An 11094-nucleotide genomic window follows, 5' to 3' on the forward strand; every position below is an offset into this window, starting at 1 on the left:
GTCACAATTGTGCAATATTTCACTTATGGCCAACCTGGCAGGTGGGGGGCCCTAGGCTGCAGCCATATCTAGCCTGTGGGGGCCCCTGGCAGGTGGGGGGCCCTAGGCTGCAGCCATATCTAGCCTGTGCATTAACCCAGCCCTGTCTACCAAGTCAGCCATGGGCACATGCCGTTTAATGTGTAATTCATCACTTCTGCACAGGGAAGCCAATGGGTGGTAGGGGGCAAAGGGGTCAGTTCTCCCAGGCCCAGGAACAAAGGGGGCCCAGAATTGGGTCCTCATTACACTGTATATATCGAGAGGGTGGGCCTTTCAGATGACTTTGTCCTGGAGCTGGCCAAACACTGTCAGCAGGCCTGTTTGTGCCAAGTAAGTTCGATTCCCAGGAGTCCATTTCAGTAGCATGAATGTGAACGCTACGCCATGCTAGGCTGCTTCTCTTTCTTGTTTTGGTGTCACGTTGACCTGAGAAATTGAGATTTTCCTGATAGCACTCGCTTTGCGTTTCTCGGCACACAAAGAAAGAATAGCCCCCAAGCCAGCCATCCATCCACGCTGGTGCAGCGTGACACACATACATACACACTAACACCCACATCGACACAGGCATAGACATACACACACACATGCGCACACGCACACACACACACACACACACACACACACACACACACACACACACACACACACACACACACACACACACACACACACACACACACACACACACACACACACACACAAATAGACAAAAAAATCCATGTTGATGTTTAGATGCTTATCAAGTAGGACTTGTAAATGATGCTGCGCAGTAGGGGAGAGTCCCTCTACCTACACTGTCAAGAACAAGACCTTGCCGGGTAAAGGAACTAATTAGAAACACGCCGTGTTGCCAGATGTGTGTGATCAAATTCTGCCCAAAATGTGCTAAAAAAAACGTCAAGAGGTGCTAAATTTCTCCCAATTTCAACAAATTGCATTGATTTCTATGTCAAGTCAAGTCAATTTTATTTATAAAGCACTTTAAAATACAGCAGAGGTAGCTGGTAGCGGTCAAAAGTGCTGGACAAGTAGGAGGACTTGAAAGGAATCTTTCAACCTTAGAACACATAGACATACTTGAGGACATAGGACAAAATACAAAGACCACTTGCCAAAAAAAGAGAAAAGTCACAATCAATAAGATCTAAAAACTGAGCATCATGTAGAACAAACAAAAAAAGGGGGGGGGGAATAGGTGATGTTAGGGCTGGGCATAAAATGGCAGGAAAAAAACGCCAAATGGCCAATTTTCCGCGTTTTTACCCGCAGACTGCCATTCCAAGCAGCCCAATTGGGCAGGTAACGGCCCAATCTGGCAACACTGGAAACAGGGAAATACCCATACTGGGTGTACTGGGCTGTATTGTATTGTATTGTAGTTTTCCAATCCTAATGTATGTTTGTATGTGCGAATCTCACATACAAAAACAGTCTCCTCCTGGCACAGCTTAACTCATACACATCTGGCATTTTATTGATATCTTCGTGTCTTCAAATGGAAATTAGACATGAAACATATTGATATCTGTCTTCAGATGGAGATGAGAAAACATATGGTATTGATTGTGTCACAAAACAGGCTTTACAGTATTTGAAGACTTCACAGGGTTCTTCACGAGCGCACACACACCTACACTACACACACACAAATGCACACACCATTACACACTCACACACACACACACACACACACACACACACACACACACACACACACACACACACACACACACACACACACACACACACACACACACACACACACACGCACACACACACACACACACACACTCACACACACACACACACACACAGAAAGAAAGACAGCCAAAGAGAGAGAGAGAGAAAGAGGAAAGACGGACAGATGGCTGGACACAGACAGCCAGCCAGATTGATCATTTCCGTAATGTCACGTTAGCCAGACACCAGTGTCATGATGGCTTGCACTTCCACTCTGTTATCAGATGTAGTAATGCTTCAAGGAGGCCTTTATGAGCTTGTCTTTTTTTATAGATCTATAGGCAGGTGTTTGAATACTGAAGTATGTGGGTGTAAGCCTGTCTGCTTATGAGTTCATATTCTACGTATGTCTTATCATCTGAGATGTGCATACTGTATGTATGTAGGCTTTACGCACACCCTGTCTGTCTGTGTGTGTATTTACGTGTGTGTGTGTGTGTGTGTGCGTGCGTGCGTACATACGTACCTGCGTGCGTGTGTGTGTGGGTGGGCGCATGTCTCTTTTAGAAACGACAGCTGACAGCCTGCAGGTGAGAACAAGGGGTTAAAGACAAAATGCGGAAACCACGGCGCTATTTCGAGATCTGCTAGCAGAGCAGGTAGGCTGCGATTCTTAGAAATGCTGCTGTGGTGACAGAGCAGCACACAGGCGTGTGGGGCCCCGACAAGGCAACAGGCATAGCAGCAAGCTCATAGCAGTGCAGCAGCAGCAACAGCAACGCCAGCAAAGCAACACTAGCAGCAAAAGAAAGCAGCTGTTTGATGAAAAGCTAGGGTAAAAATCGCAGAGTGAACACAACTCTAAGTACTTTTTCAATTTTGTCCTTCTCTTCATTTGCAATGCAATTCATTTCTTCAGCGATTTCTTTTGGAAAAAAAACTGTTCAGTTCTGCCATTCTCGCTTGAATCCAATGAAATTGCCGTTACCATGACCACTCCCAGCACACATCTTGCCCTGAATATGTGAACAGACTTCCCCTCAGGCTGCCGTGGTGCAAGAGAGTCCGATAATGTACAGGCGGCTATTGTACTAATTTCATTCTGGTCCAATAATGGGTCTGGAATGGCCGAATTGGAAAATAATTATTGGTGGAGGAGTAAACCCTGTTAAATGTTGTGTTTTTCACAATCAATACAGCGTAATCCGCTGGCAAGTTGCGTCATCATTCAACCCCCTTCCCTCATCCCTCCTGCATTCAGTTGAGCCCAATCTTGAGAATTAGCCCAGCCTCATAACCCGGCCATGATTTTTCAACGCCATTTCACCAATGCTGGATGCACCCATCACGTGTCACCTAGACCTAGACCCTGCCCTAAACCTAACCATCAATGAAGGCATGATGCCACAAAGAGGTGTTTTTAAGTGCAGTAGCAATTTTAGACACCAAATGCATACTTTTGGTGTCCAATATTGTAGCATGGTCAATGCGTTGAAAAGAGATGCGTCGGAATGATACTAAGTAGTAAGAATATGTCTCCTGTATCTTGATTGGACATCAGGTTTGATTTAACCCCTTTTTGTTGCTCGGCATGTTCTCTCGATAACTAATGGCGAAGCCATGGCCTTAATGGTTTGGGAGGTTGCCCTAAGATCAGAGGGTTGCAAGTTCCAGTGCCACACCTACCTCTCCCTACACCTCCATCCTTGGCAGAAGTGCCCTTGAGCAAGGCAACTAACCCAACATTGCTCCAGGGACTGTAACCAATACCCTGTAAATAACTGTGGATAAAAGCGTCAGCTAACTCTTATGTAATGCAATGTAACAGAGTGAGCAGCCTTGACAGTGGCATGGCCTCCTATAAGGTCCTGTTTTCCCTCCTGTCCTCTCTCCGTCTGATGTAAATGTGATGGGGACGGTTGCTGCTTTGCCTCTGACAGTGGAACCAGGAGACACTCACTTGGGGCCCTCTCCTCTCTTTCTGTCACAGGCTGAGAACACTGTGGAGCTATCTGTCCTCTCTCTCTCTCTCTCTCTCTCTCTCTCTCTCTCTCTCTCTCTCTCTCTCTCTCTCTCTCTCTCTCTCTCTCTCTCGTTCTGTCTCAGGCTGAAAACACAGTGGTGCTCTCTCTCTCTCTCTCTCTCTATCTCTCTCTCTCTCTCTCTCTCTCTCTCTCTCTCTCTCTCTCTCTCTCTCTCTCTCTCTCTCTCAGGCTGAAAACACAGTGGTGCTCTCTCTCTCTCTCTCTCTCTCTCTCTCTCTCTCTCTCTCTCTCTCTCTCTCTCTCTCTCTCTCTCTCTCTCTCTCTCTCTCTCTCTCTCTCTCTGTCACAGGCTGAAAACATTGCTCTCTGTCCCTCTGTCACCGGAGGCTGAAGAAACATTGTGCTTTTCTCTCTGTCACTGGAGGCTGAAGAAACATTGTGCTTCTCTCTCTGTCAATGGAGGCTACAGAGAGCAGACAGTCTGACTCTCTTAGTTAGAGGAGGCTATAGCAACATTTGGTTCTCTGTCAGTGGAGGCTAGACACACTGTGCCCCCTGTCTCTCCCTCTCGCTGTTGGTCTCTCTCTATTTCTCTCTCTCTCTCTCTCTGTTTCTCACTCTGTGTTTCTCTCTGCGTCTCTCTCTCTCTCTCTCTCTCTGCGTCGTCTCTCTCTCTCTCTCTCTGCGTCGTCTCTCTCTCTCTCTCTCTCTCTCTCTCTCTCTCTCTCTCTCTCTCTCTCTCTCTCTCTCTCTCTCTCTCTCTCTCTCTCTCTCTCTCTCTCTCTCTCTCTCTCTCTCTCACTGGGGGTGGATATAGGCACATACTGTGGCTCTCTGACATTGGAGGTTGAAGAGCTCTCCCTCTCAAAGACAAGGCAGCCAAAGCATCCTTGATCTTCATTTTTGTCTGCTCTTTTTTGCCTTTGTTTGTTCTCTTAGCTACATTACTTGCCTAACTCTCTGCCTTATACCACGATCTCTCTCTCTCTATCTCTCTACCCCCCCCCCCCCTTTATCCTTCACCACATTGTTCCAAACATTGGTTGAGGCTTTGTTAAAATCCCGGAGGCCCAACATGCCATATCAATGGATATCTGGTCTACATAATAAGCATAACATACGCATGTGTACACATGGTGTAAATCATTTAAGGTTTTTTATTGTTGTTTTTACAGCAAACACCTCTTGTTTTCACTTTCAACATTGAGAAGGTAAACTCCGGTGTGTGGGGGAGAGATGATGACACCATTACCCATTTGACTCTTTAATGGTGCTGACATGTTTACCCCTCAAACACACACACGCACGCACACACACACACACACACACACACGCACGCATGAACACACACACACACACACACACACACACATGTGCTATGTTGTTCTCATAACAAACATTTACTGTACAGCTGAGGTCCTGTGTTTGCTCAATGAATTCATATTTACAAAGGAGTAGCGTTTCAACATAGTGTGTGTGTCCTCAGAAAACACTGATACATGTCATCAACCACCTCATATGTTTAACAAAACACTTGATATTAAATAATATGCATACCTAAAATCAGTAAGCAATATATACTTGATATTGGTGACAATAAAAAGACAATTAAATTTACATGTTTAATAGTATAAATGCTATTTGCCCTCATGTTACCTCACCATTGAGGAACCCCACCACATTTGGCAATATATTTGTTGTAATATCTTGTCTATTGCCTCCATCATTTTCATTATTTTGCATTCATACACGTAATGACAACATAATTGACAATCCTATCTCATATAAAACCCTGCTGGAGTTTGTAATGTAAGAGATACACTCCTTTTAATATTCATTTAATATGTAGCTTATTCCTTGATGTGTCAATAACAATAACAATAAAGTTAAGTTTTATCTCATGTACTCTAAAACATCCTCCTTCCATCATCTTCCTTTCCTTGACATAGGCTATATAGTCCTGCATTGCATGCTTTGCCCCTCTATGATGATGACTGTGCTCAATATGGGACTCCCCAACAAAAACTAATAATCAATATTAATGTCCATTTCCCTCATTTCCTTCGGGATGAGTGAAGCATCTCCACAATGTAGGTCCTGTTTACAAGTATGAAGATATTTTTAGAATTGATTTTGTATAGGCCTACATAAAAACACAGCATGTGGATTAGAAAAACACCATTGCCACATGTGTGCTTTAGAAATTTCCATATAAAACACACACAAAAAAAAACAGTTTTAGGGAGCTAAAACTTCAAAGGATGCGCCTACAAAAATATCCGTGTTGGCCTATGTGTAAACAGGGTCTTGGGCTGCCCAAACGGCAACTGACCTACACATTCATTCCACATCTGACTCCACTTAGACAGCAACAGTGGCCAGAACTGGACAACAGCAGATTTCCCACATCAGACAGCTCTCATTATGTGTCCCTCCCCATGCAGTCAAAGGGCCAAGATTGTAGTCAGTTTAGCCAACCAGGAAAATGTGAATGTGTACCCAAAGAGAAGAATTAGGTGGCACCACAGACACCAACACCTCTTTGTAAGGTGGTGACCGGGGGTACTCTACATCTGAATGGAATTAGTGAGTGTTCTTTGCATTGGTTACAATAGTGTGAACTGGCCAAAAAAAAGCAAACAAGCAGTTGATTTTGACACTGCATTTGTGAAAGTTTGGCCAAAGGGTATTTGCCTCCTGACAACCTTTGGAGTTTGATGAAAGTGCAGTAGCCTACTGTATGTAGGCTACTGGTAATACTGTTGGGGGAAAAAAGAAAAGAATTGGAAAAGATTATCACAGCAGCATGGCAAAAACACATTAATGCGATGAGGAACAACTATCACCAAATGAAACAATAATAAATAAATAGTAATAATTTTTGAATGAGAAACAGAGACAATTTCTGACAGCTAAGTCACATTGTAAGCATTCATGGTGTTTTTACATTGCTATGTTGGTGTTTTGTGTTGACGTTTGTGTTTTTGTGTTTGTGTATTGTGTTTGCTTTTGCACATTTGTATTTGTGTCTTGTGCTCACGTTTGATTTTGTTTGTGTTTGTGTTTTGTGTTGACATTTGTGTGTTTGTGTTTGTGTTTGCTTTTGTGTGTTTGTGTGTGCTTGTGATTTACTTTAGGCTAGTTCGCGCTGCGGCGACAGCTATATGCCCCCTCTGGCTGCCCCAGTGAGGGACTGCAGGGACACCGGGGTGTCAACGACTGACAAAAGTTTGCAGACGATATAAACAGCCGCCTGTGAAAGTGTCTTCTTGTTTGTTTGCTTTTTCTTCTCCTGACAAAACAGTTCTCCACTACGCCACTCAGGGCTGGCCTGGGGGAGAAATAGGGCCCGGGCACATTTGGCTTAAAGGGGCCCCTCATAATTAGCGGCACAGAACTGACTCACTGGTCGCTGCACCCTCGTGGGCCCCTATTTTCTGAAATGTTTCAAATATATATATTTACAGGGAAATGTAATATATACGTATATATCCACAGGGAAATGCCCACTATGCCAGATGGCCAGTGCAGCCCTGCACTCCGCTCGACTCCAGTCACCCACTCCTAAGCAAAACACTGGGGCGTCAAATGTGTCTCAGCGTGTGATGTTTGTTTATCTCATCACCTCATCTGCCCTTCTTTTCTTCCCTTTCGCTATCTTGCTTTTTCCCCTTTCTCTCTTTTGTGTTTTTTTTCCTTCCTTTTTTTCTCTCTCTCTCTTTCCTTCGCCTCTTCTCTTTTCTTTTTAGCGCATGCCAGCATCCGTGTCAACAGTCAGGTACTCAGACCATAAACATCCGCTCTGTCATCTTCTTTTTCCCATCCATTCACATACATGCGCACTCGCACTCGCACTCGCACTCGCACACACACACACACACACACACACACACACACACACACACACACACACACACACACACACACACACACACACACACACACACACACAGACGTTGCTTACACACACACACACACACACACACACACACACACACACACACACACACACACACACACACACACACACACACACACACACACACACACACACACACACACACACACACACATTACAAAAACTGTGCACCTCCTGCATGTCATGTTGCATGTTAAAAAGGCAGGCTGTAGGGGAGCTGAGAGTCTGCTATGTTGGGGTGCATTAGGTCAGTGTTGGGGGAGTACGGTTGCCTCCTGCCTTAAAGCTAAAGCCTCCAATTTCATATCCTCTTGTTTATTTGAAACGGTGGGGGGTATGTGGGGGATGGTGCTCATTTTGGTAAGTCGATTGTCGTAAAAGGAAAAACAGAGCTACCGTAACACCTGTTTTGTGTATTCCCTTTTTGGCAACCGACGGAATACAAAAGGCATTTCCTGAAAGAAAGAGACAAAGAAAGAAAGGAAAAAAGAAAAAAAGAAAGAAAATAACGACTACAGGTAGTTATTTAGCTAGCTGTCTCTTCTTGTTTGCTTGCATGAGCAGGTAGTAGGCTGATGATCAAGCTGCATCTGTAAGCAAAGTGTGTGTCTGTCCTCATTGACATTCATGTGTTCTTAATTTGTAAAATGACTCATTATCCTGCTAAATGCAGAAATGGCCCCAAATGTTAGGGGACTCACACTGAGCAGAGGATTGACAATCACCACAGGTGGGCGCAGCAGTGAAGAAGCCCCTGTATTAATGATAAAACGGGCTGAGAAAGACAGAGAAAAGACCAGAATTATTGTTTTGGTACTTTTTTAGTTATTTTTAACATTGTGTGTCATTCTTTTTCGCATGTGATGGGAATGCCCCATAGACTACTACTATGACTTGAAGTGACTGCATGTTGTCTTAGAAATTTCCCCTGACTTGGGGGTTTGAAAACAAGAGGGTTTGTCTGAGAAGTGTGACCTCTTCTTAGAGAACAACTCAGGTAGGTAGATGATATTGTGAACATGAGGCATAGTAACCTTACAATCTTCCATTATAGTGTTGCCAACAAGATGGATAGGACAATTATAAAGCTAATCTGGGAGGAAGTGCTCTATATACAATGGTATGTAACCTAACCCTTGTGATTCCTTATCTTCCTCTGTCTAACCTCATAGATACACTTACCACATGCAATGGTATGTGTATGATCAAGTAAATCAGGTTTCTATAGTCTTTCAAACGTAGCCTGTGAGTTCCATAGAAAGCGGTCTCTTAAAGCAATTCTAAGGAAGTTTTTTTACCCAATCTGTTTCCATATGCTTCACATGGTGAACGGGGTGATTCAGGCATTGAATTCACTGTCTTATCGATGGACTGCAACCACTCTGCCCGTAAGTTTGGAGGAGCGGAAAGAATTTCATTTCTAGCATGTTAACGACTGCAAACGAGTACTTCTAAGTTTTGTTTTAAGGCTTGAAAACATCCAATCTTTTCCCCCATTATGTGCTTTATTCAGCAGATAGGCTGACCCCAGTATAGTATTTATATCCATCTCATTTTGTGTTGTGCTGTTCAACGCCAAGCATCTCCTTCCTACTTCGATGGAACTCTCAATGTTCCTGTGAAACTGTTTCAAATAGAACAAGTTATTTGCGTTGAATATGCTTCAGTGCAGGCTCTCTAGTATCATCGTGAGCTTCTACGAGTGTGTTTGGGGAAGCTGGATGTGTCTGAGCAAGCATATTATGTAATCTTCATGGCAAAAAAGGAAAAACAAAGCACTTCGCTCAGCATATTTCGGGAGTGGAGAACAACACAGCTGATTGTGTGTGTGGAGGGGGAAGTGTGTGGCAAAGGGGGAACTCTTTTCCTCTTTTGTACGGTTTTAAAAACACTTACAGAACAATTTGTGTCACCAGTCGAAAAAAAAAAGTCCAATTTACAAAAGCCTGTATGGCAGCAAGCCTCAGTAGATGATAAATGCCTTGGAACAGAAAGGAAAATGAGAACAAGGGGGTAGAGAGAGAGAGAGAGAGAGAGAGAGAGAGAGAGAGAGAGAGAGAGAGAGAGAGAGAGAGAGAGAGAGAGAGAGAGAGAGAGAGAGAGAGAGAGATGGGGGGTCAAAAACAGAAGAGGAGTTGGAGAGATAGGCAGGAAAATGGAAAAAGAGAAAGAGAGAGAAAGAGTGTTTACAGAGTTGGAAATAACAGCACTTGTGAGAGAGGAAATTAAGGATAGAAAGTAGAAAGAGTATGGTTGAGAGAGAGAGAGAGAGAGAGAGAGAACGGGCAATGGAGAAGAGAAATGGTCAGGAGAATGGCATAGATGAGAGAAAAGTTGAGGAGGAGAGCAGAGGAGAGGAGAGGAGAAGAGAGGAGACGAGACGAGAAGATAATGGAGGGAGAGGAGAGGAGAGCAAATGAGAGGAGAGGAGAGGAGAGGAGAGGAGAGGAGAGGAGAGGAGAGCAGAGCAAAGGAGAGCAGAGGAGAGGAGAGGAGAAGAGAGGAGACGAGACGAGAAGATAATGGAGGGAGAGGAGAGGAGAGCAAATGAGAGGAGAGGAGAGGAGAGCAGAGCAGAGCAGAGCAGAGCAGAGGAGAGGAGAGGAGAGCAGAGCAGAGCAGAGCAGAGCAGAGGAGAGGAGAGGAGAGGAGAGGAGAGGAGAGACACCCCCCACATGCAGGAGGGCAGCAGGTATCAGCATGTGTACAGTATTTAGCTGGGAGCCCTGGAAGTCAGAAGATGACAGGAACGCTTTCTTGGAATAACGCTCCACCCCCTGCCAGAAAAAAAACGCAATCTTGGCAACTACTTCCAACAGCTGTCGCTCACACGACACACACTGCACACTCACACATACACACATGTAAGTGTACACACACACACACACACACACACACACACACACACACACACACACACACACACACACACACACACACACACACACACACACACACACACACACACACACACACACACACACACACACACACACAATCACTCCAGAGTTCAACGGTGTCAAAGCTGGGGGATGGGCTGTTTTGGTCTGGGTGTGTTATTAAAGCTCCTGAGTAGACCAAAATGGTATTACAGTTCACAATGTTGCGCTATAAGACACATGCACACAAGGACATGAGCACACATACACAACCACACACGCACACGCACACACATGCGCACGCGCACGCACACACAGACACACAGACACACACACACACCCACACACACACACAACACATAACACACACTCACATACTCGTACACACATTAGATCTAAGCCGTACACAACGTCTACACAGCCACATCAAATGCTTATTTCAGCTCAACTACGTAGTGGGAGGATTTAACCCCTCACTGCCTCCATATAAAGATAATGAGATTAAATGAATGATAGTGTCTTGGTGTCTCTTGCCATTTATGATTGATGGTCGGCTGATTAAGATATATCATGGGCTTAATGAGGC

This window comes from Engraulis encrasicolus, chromosome 9, assembly GCF_034702125.1.
Source record: "Engraulis encrasicolus isolate BLACKSEA-1 chromosome 9, IST_EnEncr_1.0, whole genome shotgun sequence".
In the NCBI taxonomy this organism is placed as follows: domain Eukaryota; kingdom Metazoa; phylum Chordata; class Actinopteri; order Clupeiformes; family Engraulidae; genus Engraulis; species Engraulis encrasicolus.